Raw genomic sequence first — 21,093 nt, 5'->3', positions numbered from 1 at the left:
TCAGAGGCATTCAACCACTGAGCCACATCCCAGCCCATTTTTTATTTTTTATTTTGAGACAGGGTCTTGCTAAGTTGCTGAGGATGTCTTTAAACTTGATATCCTCTTGCCTCAGCCTCCCAAGCCACTGGGATTACAAGTGTGTGCCACCACATCAGGCAAAATTTCTGACTCTTAAATTTCATACTCTTTTCGAAATAAAGGTTTTACAAAATAAATGAAAAAAATAAACCATCCCAAATGACAAATCATTGTTCAGTTCATCCCTGATATACTAATGTACATTAGAACAAGTTACCAAAGAGCTGGATATAACAAATCTCCTTGTCACTCTATCCCAGCTAGAGAGAAAGCCACAGACCTCTTATTCTTATTTCTTCTGGCATTAGACTCAGATACTTGGAAACCCCCTAGAAAAGTTTATAACTGTGGCTCACAGTAGGAACAAGTGAGACTGTATCTGAGGGAAAGAAGCCCGCTGGTAAGTCAGTGTCTTGATGGAAATTTGGAACTTGACCCAAGTCTTACTAGCTCAGATCCCTGCCACCTCTGTATACTGGTAACACCCTCTCCCAAGCTATGAAATCCAGTAAGAGGTCTTCTCTCAGGTGCTGTGTACTAGCCAAGTGAACTTGGGATAGATATATGAAGGTTCTAAGCCTTAATTCCCTCATCTGTGGAATGGTAATTCCTAGATAGTGAAGGCCAAGCTTAGGTCCACCAGGTTCCAGATGAAAACAAACAAAAGCAGCCAGGAGTTCAACTCTTTCTGTGAAATGGGGACTGAAATCCATCCTCACCACAATGGGAGAGCAGCTTGGTTCACTATGAAAAAAATAACAGCTAAGGCAGAGATTCCTGACCAATCAATCCTGAGTTTGAGGAAAACTGCAATTGCTGCCTGGAAACTAGGAAATTGTCCAACCAGAAGCACTATCCCAATGAGCAAAGAACCCAGAATTACTGACAGAGATCTGATTCTAAACCAAGGAACCAGGTGGGAGCAATCACACAACCCAGGGATGAATGGTTGGGGAGAGAAAATAAAAGAAACTTCACAGAGAATGAGCTTCAAAACTAAAAATTTGAAAGCACACAAGGAAAAACTAACACCATGAAATGTGATAAGATAATTTATTGCTATGGAATGAATATAACAAATTGAAATTACTTTAAGATAAACATGTTTAAGATCCTCAAAGAAATGTCTGGGTTTTGTTTTTGTTGTTTTCAAAAACAGAAGGATATGAAAAAAGTTGATGACTATCAAGAATAAGTATATATGAAAAGAACCAATAAAATATCCTGACAATTAAAAATACAGTTATTAAACCTAGAAGTTTTGAGATAAGAACTAGTCAAAAAGAGAATTAGTGAATTGAAAAATCACATTGAGGGATTTATTGAGAAGATAGCCTAGCAAGATACAGAGATAAAAAATATGAATGAGAAATAGTGAAGCCAGATTTAAAGTTAGGTAGTCAGTGTAGTTAGGTAAATCAGGTCTAATATCGAGTAAGATCTAAAATGGAGGCCATGTTGAGAATGAATTCCAGGAAACGCAGGACAACTCATGGAATGTTAATGAAGTCCAGAAAAAAGCCCAAGGCCAGAGCCCATCCCAAAGAAGTGTTAATGAACAGCCCCAGCAAACATGAAGATAGCCCATCCCAAAGAAGTGTTAATGAACAGCCCCCAGCAAACTTAAAGATAGCCCATCCCAAAGAAATGTTAATGAACACCCCCAGCAAACTTGAAGGTGCTAACTCAGAAGTCCTTCCTGACCAGATTACTTCTTTGGCCCACCTGTGTCCCACCCCTCAGGCCTTCCCACCTACATTCCATCACTGAAAGAACTATAAAAAGGGGAAACAACCACACTTCCATGGATTCCATCTCTTGGGTCCCCTTCTTCCTCCGGGAGAAGTCTGTTCTGCTGTCCTTTAATAAACTTCTATTTTCCACTCTGACCTTGCCTTGGCGTGCTTCTCTGGTGTTATACTTCAACATTGGGGAAGCAAGGACTCGTCACGGGTCAACAGCGGTTCCAATAGGAGACATGAAGGACAAACTAAAATGCCTTAGTATATTTCTAATAAGAGTGAGAATAAAAAGTATAAAATACAGAGAATAGCAAAGAAATGGTAGCTAAGTATTATTTAGAATCAAAAGATATACAAAATTCAAAGAATACCCAGCAAGATAGTTAAAAATAAATCCAAATATAGACACATTATGTAATGGATAAAAGATGAGGAAAATATTAAAAAGCTAAAAGTGTAAAGACATACTATTTTTAAGAGGTTGACACAAGACTTCTTTTCAGCTTTTCAGACTCCAAAAAACAATGGATTATTATCTTCAAAAGACTAAGAGGAGATAACTATCAACCTAGTGTTTCAGTGAACTTGGGATAGATATATAAATATCTATCTGACAGAAACTGAAAGGGTTTGTCAATCACCAATCTTCATGGGGGGAAAATAAACAGATAGAAGGAATGAGATAATTAAGCAAACTTCTGAAAGCAAAAAATGCATTAAAAGCTTTGTAACGTTGACATATTTGTAAATTCAATATCCTTCTGTTTATTAGCAACATGCTTTATGCAAAGTAAATAATAAGTGATGCCTATTCATTAAACTGAGTCAAGACAACCCTGCTACATATTTTCATTATAAAGTTATAGCTTCTAAAACTCTTTCACAATATTATTATCTTAAAGTAGCATATAACTTAAAATAGACATATTGACTTCTAGTATTTTTCTACAAAATTTACATACATATTCTCATCTATGTATTTAATTTTATAGCCTGATTTTTCTTACTTTATATACCATTATACTCATTTGGTACATTATTATTTCTCTCCACAACCATTATTTTAAATGGCTATATAATATTGGGACTTATTAAGGTAAAAATTGTGATGCTGATTTTATAGGAAGAGAGACTAGTACTTTGTTGAGAGCCACAGCTGAAGGGGCCCCAGCAAACTTCCAGCTGATTGGCTCACCATGGCCCCAGCAAACTTCTGCTGCCAGCTGATTGGCTCCTCTGCAGTGATGCTCATTGGGCTGTTTCTCTGCCCTTTCAGATCAGGGAGCTGCTCATTGGGGGACTCTTTTGGCTCCGCCCACCCGACCCAGCCAATCGGCCTCAAGAGCAGGAGGAGTGGGGTGTTGAGAGGCTTGTGGGAAGCCGGTGGTGGCAGTTGGGCTCTGAGGGAATTCCTGAAGAGCTCATGTGGTGCAGCCTGTGTGTTCTAAACATAACGTTCGTTTCTGCTTGATAAGTGGCTCCTGAATTGTGCCCCCAGACTGCGGCAGTACTTGATGTTAATAAACTTTTAAAGTTCTAGTAGATAGCATATACATATTATATACCAAATAAAAAAAATAAAACCATACAAAAATACCAACTATTGCCAGTCAAAATACTTCTTGGGATTAATAACCTCTAATTTTTTTTATTCCAAGAAACATTTTAACTGGCAATATTTGGTATTTTTTATGATCTTTATCAAAAGTAGAACTTTGCCATGGCATTCTATGATCACCTTTTAAACCCTTGGTAAGAGAAAATAATCTTACTGTTTAAAAGTGGAATATGTACTATAACCATTTGTTTGGTTTTTACTCCCTAAAGAACATTAGAACTGACGTTGTCATGAATGCTTCCTTTAGTATAAATCCTGCTGTGGATATAGACAAGTATATGTTTATACCTTATATCTAAATTGTCAGTGAGTTAATATATGAATTTTTTACATACTAATCAATATTTTACCTGTTCTAACTACAGGTTGAAAGAAGCAAATCTCTTTCTTCTATTTTTGGGGTATCATTAAATAGTTTGTTCTGTTGGCTAAAATTATTTCCTCTTTCTCATCCTCCTATTCATTTACATGTAACAACATAGGAATAGAGTTCTTGAATTCTGTTTTTTTTATTCAATGAACATCTATGGATTGCATAGATACAGGCCCTGCTAGACCCAGGGAATCAAGAGGGTCCTAGGAATCTTATGTTTCTACAATTTCCAAGAGACTGTGACACCCATGATGGATAATGGAACCACAGACCAATGCCTAAGAATCATTTAGGAATTCATTACAGGGATGAGACAAAAAATGTCCTCAGCAATGGGAAGAATAAGGAAGAGGAAACAGATGTTCACAAAGACGTAGGAGATAAAATTATCAATTGTCCAGGACTAGAAGAAAAAAAAGACAACGGTGTGTGTGTGGGGGGCGGAATCCCAAATTTCCAGCATGGAGATCCAATGTTGATGGTAGTTCCAAGGATGGAAAATACAAAGAGGCATAGAGGGGTACACTTACAAATATGAACTCAGCTTGGCTTTGTTAACCTCAAGTAGCCTGTGAGAGATCCAGGTAGAAGTGTCAAGGAAAAGATTGAAAGTCCAAGTCCAAACCTCAGAGCAGAAGGTGTGTATTTGGGAGTGATCCAAGTAGAAGTATTAGTTGAAATCACATGAGAATTAGGGTCATGACAGAGAGGGAGGGAGGGGTAGAGAGAAAGAGAGAATATGAGCTTGGAGGCTTTAACTCCACAGTGAAAAGTCACACAATTGTATTTGTTAACATTTTTATGTAACCCAAATATTTTAGCACATTACAAATATGAACAAAGAAAACAAAAGTTTCTTTTAGCCTAACATTTCTTTTAGCCTACCATTGATTTCTTTTGGATCACATTTCTGTAGGCCTAAATTCTATTTAAACAGCTGCTAAATTTAAAATATAATCAGCTTATGTCAAAATTTAGCCCTTGGAATGAAAGAAAGAATGGGGAAGATGCTGGGATATGGGTCTACTGCTTTAGAAATTTTCTGGGACATTCCTGAGAAAGAACAAACACAAGACCTTGAACACCATCCTCAGATTTTGGAAAGACCCTTTGATAACTGGAAAAGGGGCTGAAGAACTTTTTTGAAAAAATTATAAGTCATCCTTTCATTGGTAAAATGTCTTTGGGGTGAAGAGATCTTGTTCCAGGAGAATGAGGCATCTGTTTCTAAAATTCACTGCTAAGCATTGAAAATAAGTATTATTGTGTTTTCAAGAAAGTCTGGGCATTTTTCTAAAACCTAACCAAGAATTTCAGAAGTCATTGCTTGTATCTGTAAGTAGAATATGGAGAACTATAGAGACCTGGACTCCAGAAGGAATCAGTCACTTTAAGTGAGTGAGAGCTTTAGATGATCAAGCTGGAAATTCATAAACAGCATGAAAAAGTGAGATTCATTTCTTTCTTTGTCACAGATCGAGGGGACATTTACTCAAGGTCTTGGATTTTATGCCTTAGAGGAACTGAAATATTCTCCTGAAGGAGTCCCATACACACGTGGTCCAAAGTACAACATTCCTTCAGCTACTTACATCCCTGAGGAGTTCCACATGTCCCTGTTGACATCAAAACAAAATCTAAAAGCAAGCTACTCCTCCAAGGTAAGCATCTACAGTCTTTATTTAATTTGACCCCTGTACATGCTCCTTTTTCCTTTTAACAAATGAGTGGATGGATGAGTGGCCCAATCTGTGATCTATTAGGATTTTTAAAAATCACACTGAGGGATTTGCTGAGAATATAGCCCAGAGAGGTATGCAGAAAAGCATGAGTGAGAACAAAGGAGAGATGGCACTAAGATAATGCCAGGGTGGAAGGGTGGCTCAGAGCTGCTCTCTGCTATAATTAGTCCCCAGATCTCCACCACTACCCCTGCAGACGAGATGAACTGGGTTGAAAACAGCTGGCTGCAACATTAAGCTAAGAAAGCCGCGAAAAATCACATAACACAGAGAGTAGTTTTTAAACCGAGGGAGGGTTGGCTTTGTGACCTTAAGGGTCAGCTTCCACGCTAGAAGGAGAGCTCTGGAAAGAGAGTATGAGCCCTCGTTTCTTTATTTAATAGCAGGGAGCTCAGAGAGGAATAAGGTTTCAAGGGTGGAGTCATGCTTTGTGATGTTGTGGTCAGCAGATTGATTGACATCTTGGAGAGTCACACCCATCTCAGATGCTGTGTGGGATCTTAGGCAGAACTATAGTGGGAGGTGCACCTGCATCATGGGATCAATCCCTTCACAGTGCCAAGCCTATCCCTTCACTTGGCTACTATGCGCAATAGTTCATACACACAGCCCACAGACGGCTTGTGACACCCAGAGAGTTTTCTAGCACCTATCTCAATATCTGGAACCCCTTAGGGTCTTTTGATAAAATATAATATCCTTTGCAAAATCTGGGGAAGGGGATGGTGTCTGTATGTCTGGCATGTCATGCCATGCCCATGCTCCTCTCAAGCCTGACTCACTGGGCTACATTGGAGCCAAGAGTTTAAAAAAACTAAAAAGATAAAACAGACTCACTTCATTGCCCCTCACAGTTCCATCCCTTGACTGAGAAGAGCTGAGATCAGAAGAGGCAAGGGAGAGGGCCTGCTGATGCCATCTGCATCTCCTTTGCTCCCTTCTTGTGGCTAACAGCAGCCCAACCATAAGAACCAGCAGGATTCAAGATGATTCCAGCTTTACTTAACCCCTTGGTCCCAAGGATATCAAATGGGTCCTTCCTCAAGTGTTAGAGACAAATATCAAAAATCACCTAACTGGTGTTACCAAATGCCAAAATTAAATAAATCCATGATCTACTAGAAAAAAAGGACACAACATTACTAGACATTGGAGTAGATTTTGTCAGTAGATGTCCTTAGCTGATATTAGGTTGAATCATACAAAACTGGTGATATATTTGACCATTTTTTACTTACAAATATGGTAGTTTTATATGGTTCAGCCTAGTAGGTGAGGAAATACTGGGAGAGCAAAGGCTGACAGGACCCAATTCTGGAGACGGAAAAGCATTGATTGGGCAGAGTTGTCCCCAGAAGTTAGGCAAAGATGCTCATCAAAGACTCCAACATTCCCCATTCCACATCCTAGCTAAGTCTCCCTTTCTTTTAAGTGTTGTCGAATCCCTTTAAGATAAAATTTCCCAAACTCTATTATTTTAACAGCCTACTTGTAAGGATACCTCAAAGGCTAAAAGATCCCACTCCACTCTTGAACCATATATGTATATGATTCAGTAGGTCACCTAAAACTGATAAAAATCTCAAAATAAGGCTTCAAGAATTTGTTTCACAGTCACTGTGTCTTGATTTGCCGCAGTCTGGCTGGGCACACAATCACGAGCCACCACACAGCTTGTAGATTCAAACAGCAACTCTTTATTCCCAAACTCACACCAGCCGTCTACAATCACGTTCTGGGGAAATCCACGTTCTCTGCCCAAATCCACCCCCACTGGGCTTCTGTCTCCCCAAAAATACTGTCTGAATCCCATGAGAACTCAAGGGGAACTCAGGCAGCAGCATACTCCCTATTCCCAGCAGGAATAATCTTAAACCTGGAACCACCCTAAACCCGGATAGTCCTAAACCCGGAATGCCCTAAACTCGGATCCGCCTTGGTCCTTGAGCAAGGTCACCTACATGCAATGTCACTGCAAAATGTCCTATTTCCACGAGTCCTTCCACTAAGCAACATGGGGTACGCTGGCAAGGAAATTGTCATACCTACTTGGCTAATGGCTCCCAGCATTGATTCATTCTGGAGATTCCAGAATATCTAACAGCAGGACAGCTAGGACTGTGTGTCTCCTACAGGGACACCAGTGAACCAGCAGATGATGTTCTAAGAATTCCTTTAACCTTGAGACCAGCAGCAAGGAGAAGTCCTCAGGAGTGCCTTCAGCCCTTGTTTCCTGTAAAACTTGCTCACATTGTTAGAAATGGAGGAACTTTCTACACCCCCATCACTACACCACCCCTAACCCACAAGCAGGTAAGTTCTAGTCATTACACAGCTCCCATGAGCCTTCCCTCCCAAACCCACATTCATCAGTGAGAGGGCTACCCCAACATTCCAAAACATGAGAAAGAAGCAGTGCGGGGCATCCTTGCCAGGCACGCTCAGGTGCTAAAGCAGAAAGCTGGTCCAACATCCTTGTCAATTCTTCCTCCCATTCTCTCCCAACACCCATAAAACACACAAGAAGGGCTGGGGTTGTGGCTCAGCGGTAGAGTGCTTGCCTAGCATATGCAAGACCCTGGGTTTGAATAAATAAATAAAATAAAGGTATTGTGTCCAACTACAACTAAAAAGTAAATATCAAAAACAACTACAAAAAAAAAAAAAAGAGTCATAAGAAGATTCCCTGAACTTCCTTGGCCCCTCCAATGTGTATCTGGACACTATCTCAAGTCTAATTCTTCAATGTCATATACATGAATCTTCACACACTCTACAAAATAATAAACACTTCCTGTGGGCGGATAATTTGATTTGTTACTTCATCTGACTTTCCAGGACCCCACTCCATTTCCTCCCACTTAAAGCCAACTGTACTTCCATTTCTCAGAAATTTTTGTGATATTCATTTTCCAATTAAGGGCAGCAGAAAGTTTTATGTAGTCACTTAAATGTCGCAAGAGGGAATTGAGACCTGAGCTTTCCTTTTAATATATGTGGAACTTAGAGTTTTAAAGTGTTAATGATTAGCCAGTTTTAAAGATGGCCATATGGACATCATTATCTTGACCCCAAATATGGCTCTGAATATGTGGGTAAAAGAGGCTGAACTGAACATTATCCTTTCAATAACAACATTGTTCAACAATAACACCCTTTTAATCTACAGAATTGGTCACTGCTTATGCTATGGCAAAGCTTTGATGCACGTTTAGAGAGGGGATATAGAAATAAGAAATGGTAATAAGCCAAAGTTCTCCAAACCACAGTCAATTTCATATTATTGTTTCACTTCTCAGCCCTGTAATCTGCCCTCTGCTCTCACCATGGCACTAAAACAAGTGTCCCCAAAGTCTCCATGATCTCAGTGCTACTATCGGATACAATGGGCCCTCTTTAGCCCTTAACCTTCCTGACCTCTTAGCAGATTCACCACCATTGATTGCTTCCTCCTCAAATCTCTCTCCTTGGTTCCTGCAATGCTTCACTCTCCTGATGTTCCTCCTCCCTCTCTGTTTATTTCTGGGTTTTTGTTACTGCAGATTCCCATTTCTCTGCCCAGTCCTTAAATGTTGATGTTCTCGGAACTCCATCCTGGACCCCAATGGTTTTCATTCTACAAACGTTCCCTACATGATCTTATCCACTAATAAACAGCCGTAAGCATTTTGAGGACAAGTCCTACGTAACCTCCCTCAGACATAAGACAGTAGATAAACCTGGGGGATACTTAAAAATATTTGACAGGTTGAATTGATTTTTTTCCATCTCTAATCTAGTCCCCTCTGTGGCTAATCCCCAGACCCACTCCATCAACACATATATTTCCCCTAAAAGAAAGTGATGATCACTACACTGTACTTCTGAAAGAGAGGTCATTTTTGCCCTTCTCCTGCTGTATATACTTTCTCAGTTAAGCCCTGAAATAGCATTTTCTAATTTGCAGTTTATGGCTTATTAAAGGGTCATAAAATTAATTTATGAGGTCATAACCACCATTTTAATTAAGCTTCATAGAATACAATAACAGTAAAATTTCAATGTGTTTTATATGTAATAAGGAAAAAGATTTTTTCTTAGATGTCTGCATGTGTGTGCATGTTGCCCACATGTGTATATTGGGAAAAATGTGACTTGTAGATCTTACAGTGGATTATGATAAAAAATAAAACAAAAAGTTTGAGAGACACTGCTTAGAAGTGTCCATGTCCTATCCAGGTCAAATATAATCCTGGAATAGTTTGTCTCATAAACAATATAGGTTAATAATGCCCTCCTTAGCCCTAATGAGCATCATGAATTTAAATCCATTTAAGAGTAAGTTCAGAATAATTTTTTTTCATTTTAATAAAACTTCATAAAATGATGGGCTACTCAAAAATGTGGGACTCATATTGTAGCTCAAAATTTCCTTATTTTAACAGGATGTTGTCAAAATAAAAAATAAGTAGGTCACCATATTTTTTTTCTTTTTTAAAATTTAATTAGTTATTAGCTCTAATCAGTTATAGATAACAGTAGAAAGCTCTTCGATTCATTGTACATAAATGGAGCAGAATTTTTTACTTTTCTGGTTACATATGAAGTAAAGTCATACCATTTGTTCAATCATACATGTACCTAGGGTAATGATGTCCATCTCATTCCACCATCTTTCCTACCCCTTTGTCCCCACTGCCCCTCCCCTTTGCCACATAAGTTCCTTCACTTATCCCATGCCCCCCCCATATGGATTAGAATCTACTAATCAGAGAAAACATTCAGCCTCGGTTTTTTGAGATGGGCTTATTGCACTTAACATAATATTCTCCAATTCCATCCATTTACCTGAAAATTTTATTCTCTTTTAATGCTGAGTAATATTCCTTTGTGTATATGTACCAGTTTCTTTATCCATTCTTCTATTGAAGGGCATCTAGGTTGCTTCCACAGTTTAACCATTGTGAATTTTGCTGCTGTAAATATTGAAGTGGCTGTGTCATTGTAGTATGCCGATTTTAAGACTTTAGGGTATAGAAGGAGGAGTGGGATCGCTGGGTCAAATGGTAGTTCCATTCCAAGTTTTCTAAGGAATTTCCATACTGCTTTCACATTGGTTGTACCAATTTGCAGTTCCACCAGCAATGGATGAGTGTGCCTTTCTCCCCACATCCTCAACAACATTTATTGTTGCTTGTATTCTTGATAATAACCATTCTGACTGGAGTGAAATGAAATCTTAGAGTAGTTTTGATTTGCACTTCTCTAATTATTAGAGATGTTGAACATTTTTTCATATATTTGTTGATCAAATGTATATATTCTGAGAAGTGTCTGTTCAGCTCCTTAGCCAATTTATTGATGGATTGTTTGTTGTTGTTTTTTTTTTTTGTTTGTTTGTTTTTTTGGTGTTAAGTTTTTGAGTTCTTTATATATCCTGGAGATTCATGCTCTGACAGGTCACCATATATTTTTCCAGAATATATTTTCATAGCATCAAATAATCTATTTCAGGAAATGCATAGCTCTCTGTGGAATGGGCCACAGAAGCTCTAGACAGATACCATCCTATGGAATTCTATGAACAACAGGCACTACTCAGGCTCTGAACACAGCCCATGCTCCTTGCACTCCACCTCCTCCAGAGGACGATGAAAGGGACAGTCAGGCACCTATTCCAGACCCTAGAATTAAGGATATGTGTGGTGGTATAATCTCCATCTCAATGATTGTGGCGTTTTGAAACCCTGGGACAACTTATCTAGCTGACGGTTACTTGGGAAAGTGTCACCTTGTGCAGTTTCAGAACCACACAGGGAAAGGCTATAATGACGCCTCACAGTCTGCCTCAATGGGTTGCCTTTTTAAGATGCTTATTTTCAATGAAAACACAGATGATAAGAAATGACTTGTCCTAGCACAAACTATGCCATGGTCTCCCAGCTTCCCCCTTTTCCTCACCCCACACTATACCCATCTGGGCCACATGTCTAAGGGAGTGGGAACAACCTCTCTGGAGTTAGGATCATCAAGTTGTCACATAGTCCTCTACCCTGGAAGCATTCGATCTTCTCAGATATCTCAGCATTTTGGGACTTCCTATGTACAGTTGGATCAGGACTCATCACTTGTCTTGGGTGCCTCTTCCCTAGTCCAGTCCAACCAAGTGTTGCTTTTCTGAGAAATGCATCATTAGGCAATTTCATTGTTGAGTGAACATCACAGTGTGCAGTTACAGAAACCTCAAAGGTGTATGTCTGTCACTCAACATGGCCAGGAAAAGTGAGGTATGTGAGATACTGCCAGCATAAGACAGAATATTGTTTTACAGTCAACTTTCTTCTAAATGAGTAGGAGTACACTCTAAAATAATTTTTAAAAATAGTAAATACATAAACTAACCATAGAGTTGTTTATTATTATTACCAAGTTTTATGTGCTGTCCTTAGTTGTGTTGCTATACTTTTATACAACTGACATATAGTACATTTGTTTACACCAGAATCGCCACAGACACCTGAGCAATGCACTGCGTTATGATGTTAGACTGTATAACATCACTAGGAAACAGGAATTTTTCAGCTCCATTTTAGTCACAAGGGATCATAATCACATATTCTGTCTGTCACTGAACGAAACATTGTTATGCAGCACATGACTGTACTCAGAGGTACAATTTCATAGTTGTTCTATATAATTATATAGTTATATAGTTGCTCTATGCCAAGGGGAAACTTCTTCTAAGGTAAAATAAGGAAACTCTACATAAGGACAGGTTGACACCTATAATACTGCTCAGTGCCAATTGGCAGAAAAAGAGATGGGACAGCAGGAAAGTCACAGGTATCAGTGTCTTCTTTTTTATTCTGCTATACTGGAATGCCTGAGACTGGGACATTTATAATGAACAGAAGTTTATTTGACCCATAGTTCTGGAGATTGGAAAGTTCAAGACTGAAGGGCCCTCTTGTTGCATTAAAACATAGCAGAAGGCATTGCATGGCAAGAGACAGCAAGAGAGGGCCAAAGTCACTTTTATAACAAATCCACCCTCACAATAAAGAACTCACTTCCACAGTAATGGCCTTAGCTCATTTGGCACAATGCCCAAAGCATCAGTGTTGAGAGGCAGGAGCAGAGCTCCCATGACCTACTCAATTCTTCAAGGTCCTATCTCCCAACTCTGTTGCACTGGGGATTAAATTTCCAACACATGAACTTTGGGAGATGCATTCAAGCTGTAGCAGTTGGCAAATGTGACCACCCTGCAGAGAAGAGTGATGCTGAATCACAATAGCTGTGGATTTAAGGTTCAGGAATGCGAGCAGGTTAGGTCCAATCCTAGCTATGCAGCCTTGGGCAGTTACCTAACTGCTCTGAGTCCCAGTTTCCACACCAAAAAAAGGGACAACAGCCAGGCCTAACCCTCAGAATTATTGTGAGAACTGAAGGACACAACCCATGTGAAGGGCTTGACAAAGCCCAGCAGAGTCAACTGAGGATTGTGGTTTCTGCTGATGTTACTTATGCTATTGTTATAACTGCTCAGCAAGCTCTTCTGAATGGGTGTTGACTTATTCACTTATTCATTCAATAAATATTTACATTGAGCACCTGTATGTGACAGTTCAGCCTCGGATAGGACTGACATGGCCCCGTTTTAGGCCAAGCTGGTGGCATCATTCATCAAGCCATTCCTCATGGACAGAGTGACTATCACTCATATTTCTGATGGATTCTAAGCCTATTCAGGAGCCTTTGATCGCAGCTTGCTTTCGCTTCAGATTTGCCCACAGGAAGATACCAGCCCAGCTCCATCTGTACAGTCTGGTTTCTGCTTGTAAGTTAATGTAATGGAACAAATTTATATATCACTCTCTTGAGAGCTTGAGTAGTCTTCTAGGGCCAATCAACTGCAGAGCCTTGATACTGGTAGGTTTCTGCTGGGTTAAGAAATAAACTCAGACTATAATGATCGTCAGCTCCTCTTCCCTTGTGAAACCTCCCAGGTCTGCCCAGGCTGCCCAGGGGACTCTCAGGAGCAAGCAACTGAGGTGCAGGGGTCAGAGCCCAACTCTACCACCTCTAGTCACCTAATCCTGGGTAGGGACACTCATAATGCAGGGACCTCACTTGCCAGGGTCATTGACAGGATTCAGAGTCTAATGTATGTGGAAAATTGCTGGCAGCAGAAGGCAGAAGGCAGGTACAGTCACATGCTGTTTCAGTTAATGACAGACCATATATACAAAGGTGGACCCATCAGATGATATCACCTAGATCCCCTATTATTGTCTTAGTTTGTGTAGTTGCAGAATATGGGAATTGCCTCACAACGCTTTTTTCCAACGTTCTCTGTTATTAAGCAACATATGACTGTATACAAAAACTATAGCCATGGCTTCCCTCTCTCCTGTCTCTGGCACTCTGACCTGTTGATGACAGAGACATGGGGTGTGAATCCAGGCCTCCAACCTCAGAGGAGTCCAGCTGCTGGGGAGGGCAGGGCTGCAGGACCTGATTGAACCAGTATAGGTGCGGTAGTGAGCCACTGATAATGTCAACAAAGGTCTTTGAAGCTTCTCTGGGCCAAAATAACTCCACCAGCTCCTGCTCATTTCCAGGGTTAGTCACTGTCTGAGGGGTTTCATAAGCAAATTATGTGAGTTAAGACATGATTGATCAGTTAAGGCAATGGATTAGCTAAGAAGTACATAAGGAGGAAGAAAGTTAAGTCATTCACAGTAAGAGCCCTTTGCCGGTTCCCCGTGAGCTTATGATACACACAGAGTCCTCAACAAGGCTTCTAAATCCTGCATAGTCTACCCACTGACCTTTCCCAGGACTCCTGGTGCCATGATTTCTGCACTCAAGCCACATGGCCTTCTTCAGTCCCTGCATGGGCCCAGCCTTTCTCTTTCATGAAACCTTTGCCCATGTCACCTGCATCTGTCAGAGTTCTCGAGAGAAACAGAACCAATGGGACTACCTGTGTATATGCCTGTACATATGTGAATGAGTTACACATGTATGTTTGTGTGTACATGTATGCATGATACATACATATGTGAATACATACCTATATATATATGCATATGTGTGTGAGTATATACAACACAGATTTATTTTCTTTCAATTATGGGGGTGACAAGTTCAAAAGCTGTGGGGCCAGACAAGCGGGCTGAAAATTCAGGTACATTTCTGGGTTAAAGCCTTGAGGCAGAATAATTCCTTCTTCTCAGGGAAACCTCAGGTTTTGCTCTTAAGGCCTCCAGCTGATTGGATGAGCTTCACCCACAGGCTCAAGGGTAACTTTCCTTAAAGTCAACTGATGGTCAATGTTAATCACATCTACAGAACAGCTTTACAGCAACACCTACACTGCTGTTTGATCAAACATCGGGGTTCCTTAGCCTCATCAAGCTGACACACAACCACCTGCCCTTCTGCCTGAGATTAACCCTCACCTGACTGTCAGTTCTCACCCCTGAGATATCAGTGTAAATGTCACCTCCTCTGCCCCTCAGGTCATGTAGATGTCCCTGGCTGTCCTGTCTCATAGCACTTTGATTTTTCCTCTGTGACTCAGCTCATTTCCTCTTGGCATTCCCCTCCTACTCGACCTCACTTCATCAGAGCAGGACTACATAGGCTCTGGTCACCACTTCAGGGCTTCTCTGGCCTAGAGAGCATCTTGAGGCAAAGAAGAGAAAGACTTCCTCCCTCCACGTGGATGAGCACCTCACAGATCAGAACCTGGTAAGTAGCAAGTGGTCTAAATGTCACCTCATGGTCTGACAGCTCGTGTGCAGGAGTCAGCCTGTACAACCCGTCAGAAGAGTGCCAGTGTGTGACATAACACTTTTCATGCAGGACAGGATGTATGAATGTGCCCTTAACACAGTGGTGCAGGACTTGGGTGGTGGGAAACTTAGATTTTACTCTAGGGGGCATTTAACCCAGAGACACTCAATGGCAGGCATTGCACACCAAGAGGACATGAATCTCCTGGAAGGGGCATGAGTGTCTTTAAAAAAGCTTTGACCTAATATGGTACTCTCAGTTTATAACTTGGGAAAGCTTTATAAGACCTGTAATTTTTAAAAAATTCATACTAGGAAAGATAGACCCTTGGCAAAGGCCCGGTTAGGAATGTCAGCCAAAAAGCAAGACATTTCTTTGTCCTCCTCATCCTTTAGAAACTCAGGTGGAACTGTGGGTATTACCTGAAACTATGGCCAGCCTCCCTGTCTGCACCCACGTGGCTCCCTAAAGCATAAGCACACCAGGCCTCTGCCAGTCTCTCACCATTTGGCAAGCTTCACCAACTTTGGGAGTAACCACATGGCCTACCTGCCTCCAAACCAGAGCTCCTTCAGGGACCAGCCAGTTGCCTATACAAATGGAAACCAAGTCCTGTAGCAGAGCTCAGAGCTGTCCTGGAACTGGTCCTGAGGGACAGTTGGGAAAACCATCATCTTGAAAAGAGAATGAGCCCAGGTAGGTACTGATTTGGAAGAGACAAGGGACTGTCAGGCAGAGCCCACACATGCTCAACCATCAGTGGGTTTGTTCAACATTCATCATCCCCTGCATGACCCAGACCCTCTAGATGCTCTTCTACATTAGCTTAGTCCATTGGCCACTGTGCCCACCCCTGCCCAACACCACATGGGCCAGATGTCCTAGGCTAGGTTTACTAAAAATCTCTCTTTTAATTTTGTCTCCTCCCCCTCCCACCAGGGTTCAGGGGAATCCTGAATGTTCCTGGGGTCTTCAGTGTTCTTCACCAGAATTGATGCTGTGGCTGTAGCTCACAGGGATACAGGCTTAGCCCCAATTTTGGGATGAACAGCCCAACCACACCCGAGTTGTGGATCAGTTTACAGACACAGAATGGGACCCTCCACCTTGTCTGCAAATCTCTGGAACCCATCAGTGCTTCTTGGTACATGTGGGGCAGAGAGCATATGTCAACTTGAAAGTAAATTCATAGTCCAAGAATAACATTTTCACTTAGAAAATGAAAGTTACCTATTTTGAATTTGCAAATAGAAAGCTATAGGATTTTTTATGTTTATCAAAGGGTATATGGATTTTAAGGGTTGTGTAATGTTCCTTCCCATCTGGGGCCTGAAAGGGTTGTAGTAAACCAACTATTGATCTTTTCTGCTGCTACCAACCTTCAGCCACAACCCAACCTCCTCCATTGCCCCAGGTGTGCTGCACAATACTGTCATTTCCTACATGTGGCATGACCTGGAGAAGGTTGGGCAGCCCCACCTGTGGCTCCATAACTGTGCTGTCCAGTACCATAGCCACAAGCCACATGTGACCACTGAGCACTGGAAAAAAGTCTAATTCACACTGAGATGTGTCATAGTGCTAAGTGCTAAATTCACACTTCACTTTGAAGCTGCATTACCAAAGAGAAAGAATATAATATTCCTCCTTAATGATTTCATATTGATAATATGGTGAAATAATATTTTGATATATTGAGTTAAAGTTAACTCATTATAAATTAATTTTATATGTGTATTGATGGTTTTTATCACTACAATGAAATTCCTGACACAGGCTAACTTTATAGAGAATAGACATTTATTCGGTTTACAGTTTCAGAGACTGAAAATTCAAACAGCATTGTGCCAGCTCTGGCAGGGACCCTATGACAGATGGTAATAGAGCTTACAGGAGGAAAGATTACAGCGGGAAACAGGAAGCCAAAAAGAAACCCAGGGTTCAGACTCAGGCTTTTCTAACATCTAGCTCTGGTAAGAACTCACTCCAGGAGGCCAGTATTTCCTTCAGAATCAGTGCCTCTAATGACCTAAGGACCCCCAACTAAGCCCCTCCTTTTGAAAGTTCTACACCATCTTCCACTTCTACACTGGGCATCAAGCTTCAAACACAGTTTGAAACTTTAGGGGGCAAACCACTACAAAACCATGGCAACATATTTTACTTCTTTCAAGTGGCTACCAGAAAATTTTAAAACTTATGTGTGACTTTTATCTGTGCCTTGCATTGCATTTCTATTAGACTACTGCAACTATGGACAATCCCTTTTGTATCTTGACCTGAGAACAAAATGACTAGACTTAGAGGTATTGGCAGTTGGAAGTGATTTAGGGGCTGTGGGGAACCAGGGCAGGTGATCAATCCTCTCATTGCTTAAAAAATAAGCTTTCACAAGCTTGAGAATTAAAAGTCCATACCAGGGGAGAAATGAAGAGGAGAGGATGAGGAGAGATGAGGAAGGGGAGGAGGGGGAAGAGGAAGTACTCCTGAACTTGATTCATCCTTCAAGTCGCTCTTCCTCCCTGAACCCTTTTAATGTCCCCAGTCCAACTGAGTAGCCCACATCTGCCCTGCTATTGTTATATTTGTCTTCTGGCCACCCCCATCTGTTTATTTGTTTAGCTCAGTTTAAGTAGGTTTTATGTACCTGGTATGTGCAAGGCATTATATTGGGCTGAGGCAGAAACACAGTAAACAACACCAGTTCCTGCCCCAAGGAGTTCAAAGTCTGGTGCAGAGACAGACAATGGAAATAGGTGGTTACTATACAAACCACCCAGTGCAGGGACCAGCACACTGAGACAGCACCAAGAACGGAGAGCTGTTTACACATCCAAAGTGTTTCCCCAGCTGGGTGGCTGACTTCTTTAGAACAGTTAGCATGTTATATTTCTGCTTCATCTTTGAACACTCACAAAATGCTAACCAATTAGAAAAGGTCAGAGTGATGTGCTAGCTTTGAAATCAGATGGTTAGGTTTGAATCAGTCCCAGCACTGCCACTTAACTAGCTCTAAGTGTGACCTTGGGCAAGTTTTGACCCATTATTGTATGCCTTTAAAATAGTGATAACACCTATCCAGTTGTGTCTTTGTGAATGCTAAATAAGCTTAGCTCTAAAACTATTTAACAGTGCTGGCACATGGGAACAGCTGAATAAATGTTAGCAATGACTATTAATTAGAGCAACACAAGTATAAAGTATTGTAGTGGATATAGCACAAATGCAGGCCTACAGAAGGTGAGGAGGAGAGAAGATGACCTCTAGTTGATGGTTGAGACGTAGACAAGTGGACATGAGGGAGAAGGAATGCCAGAGATAGGAAAAAGCTAATGCAAAGGTGGGTATCAAAGAATCACGGGGTGCATCTTGGAACACAGATAATTTGGTTCGTCTACAAAGCAAACCAAAGAGGAAAATCTGGGGATTAAACTAGGAAACTAGCCTGGACTAGAACTTATTAGACACAAACGTATATTAAAGCCTTCAGGTTTTATTCTGCACACCGGGCAGGTCTTTGGAGGTAATTTGATCATAGAAATGGCATAATCAGGAAGCTTAATCTGGCAGATTGCATAAGGTGAATTAGCTTGAGTCAGAAGAGTTGGGAAGCCTCTGTAATAGTCAAGAGGTGGCAAAGGATTGAGCAAGACCATGCTAGTAGCAATGAAGAGGAAAGACAGATTTAAGCCACAGCATGTGCTACCTGATTGGATGGGCTGGAGAAGATGGGGTGAGGACAAAGAGTCAAGATAAACCCAAGGTTGTGCTCAGGCAGAGCAGGAGGATGGTGGCAACAGAAAAAGGCTACCAAAAAGGTGGAGCTGTTTCTGAGGGAAGGTGGCAAATTCACTTTAGCCTGGTAGTCAGCCAAGGAATTTATCCAGCAAGGAGTTAATTCCAGATTGGCAAGAGGTCTGCACTGCAGATTATGAGTCATGAATGCAAATTGGTAATTAGAGACATGAAACTGGATAAAACTCACCAGAGGGTGAAATTACACAGAGGAAAGAAAGAGGAAAATGTAGCAGGGGATGATAGAAAGGGAGAGAGAGAAGAAAGAAAAAATGAAGGGCAGAAAGAGAGGAAGGAGTGAGGCAAGGCCAGGAGGGTGGGGAACATGAAATGGGAAGAAAGATCTGAGCCGAGTGGGAGGCATCAGGCACAGAAAAACCTTGAAAGTGAGTTAGGGGTCCCCGGACTCCGTGCACTCTGGGTACCTTCAGACAGAGCAAGCCACCTGTATTGCAAGGAGGTTCCCTTTGGTCAGCGATTTTAAAGGTCCTGAACCCCACCCCCACCTCAATCCCCTGCACACCTACTTAAAAATGAACTGGCCTGAAAATCACACCATTATCACCCTGATGGGTGCGAAGACACAGCAAATAAGAGGCCTCTAGTTACTCTACCCCCAGATCCAGCAGTGCTCAGGGGCCGCCTGGTGCCCAGAAGCCCCTTCCCCCGCCCCCTCCCTTGCTGGCTTCCACATCCTGGACGGTACAGCAGGGATAGAAGGTTTTCTAAACATAAGGAAACGGAGGTCACAAGACATGGATGAGTGGGCGGTGGATACATCTTGATGACCTTCAAGAAAAAATGTGCACAGATTAAAATTGTTTGCCTGCCTGAGAGACCACTGTGCCCAAACCAAATAACAGCTCTGGCCTGATGCAAATGGCCTTTTTCACTCAGCCACTCAGAAGCTGCCCGCCAAACCCCAGCCAAGAACTGCAAGCCCTTCAGAGCGTCGCGCACCCTGCATTTCGCCACCAACTGAGAGTCGCAGAGTCGGGTTTGCCCTGAACTTTAATAGCGACTCCCGCAAGCCACAGCGCGCTGCTCACAGTGCGAGACTCGAGACTCGGGAGATTCAGAAGTTTCGCTTTCACAAAGACAGACTGTAACCACCCCTGCCGCCACTATCAGCCCCAAACTGAGTTTGGGGGAAACCGCAAGTGGGAAGGGTCCTGCGCTCAGGTCGCGGCTCTCGCGGAAGTCAACGCGGCCCCTCAGCACAGGGTGGCCCAAAGGGACTCGCGGGGACACGGCGGTGGTTGAGGGCACCACGGGCCTGCAATATCCATGTCCCAGCGCAGCTACCCTGCAATCCAGGGACGCTGGTGGCAGTGACCGACAAAGCCCAGCAGCGTGAATTTCTCCCTGCAGGGGATCCTTGCAAGGCGAAAGTGATGGCGTTTATTTTTAGGTTCTCGGGACAAACAGAAGAATTTAAACAAAATATGTTCAGGTCATTCTGGCTGTTTTCTCCAGTAGCTCCAGTAGAAAACTGGTAAAGAAAGATGGAAAGTTAAGGAATCCATTCTGGAAAGTGCCCTTTATAAAAATGGCTTCAAAGAACTTGATGGGTTTCACCCACCTGTCAAACTTTTTCCAAAACCTCAGTAAATCTCATTATATAAGTCAACTGTCTTGACATGATGCAAGTACAAAGGGATGTATATTGTGATTTTAAGAAATGGACACATCCTCCTTTAATGCCTGCTGAATGCAGGTGAAAGAGTTTCATTGAAGCAGACACCTGGTTTCTCAAGTGTGGGAACAATATGATATTTTTGCCCTTGAAACTAACGCAGAGACAAAAATGTGCCAGGGTTCATTTGAGGACTGTATCACCAGCAGCCTAACCTCTCTGAGAATATTGGGTGCAGTATTTCATTACTGCACAAGGGTATCCTGTGTTTTAAAGTTCTGCTCTGGATAGAACAAAGCAGCAGGGCTGGATCTAGGAAATCA

At 41.7% G+C, this 21,093-nt stretch overlaps 1 pseudogene; it reads left to right on the top strand.

The window, feature by feature from the left end:
• The window catches only part of LOC114083739 (aldehyde oxidase 3-like), an 87,849-nt pseudogene extending 67,358 nt beyond the window's left edge, over nucleotides 1–20,491 (top strand).
• The last annotated feature ends 602 nt before the right edge of the window (nucleotides 20,492–21,093 follow it).

The sequence above is a fragment of the Marmota flaviventris genome, chromosome 11 (genome assembly GCF_047511675.1).
Source record: "Marmota flaviventris isolate mMarFla1 chromosome 11, mMarFla1.hap1, whole genome shotgun sequence".
Taxonomy (NCBI): Eukaryota; Metazoa; Chordata; class Mammalia; order Rodentia; family Sciuridae; genus Marmota; species Marmota flaviventris.
This window is presented reverse-complemented; position numbering and strand designations above follow the sequence as displayed.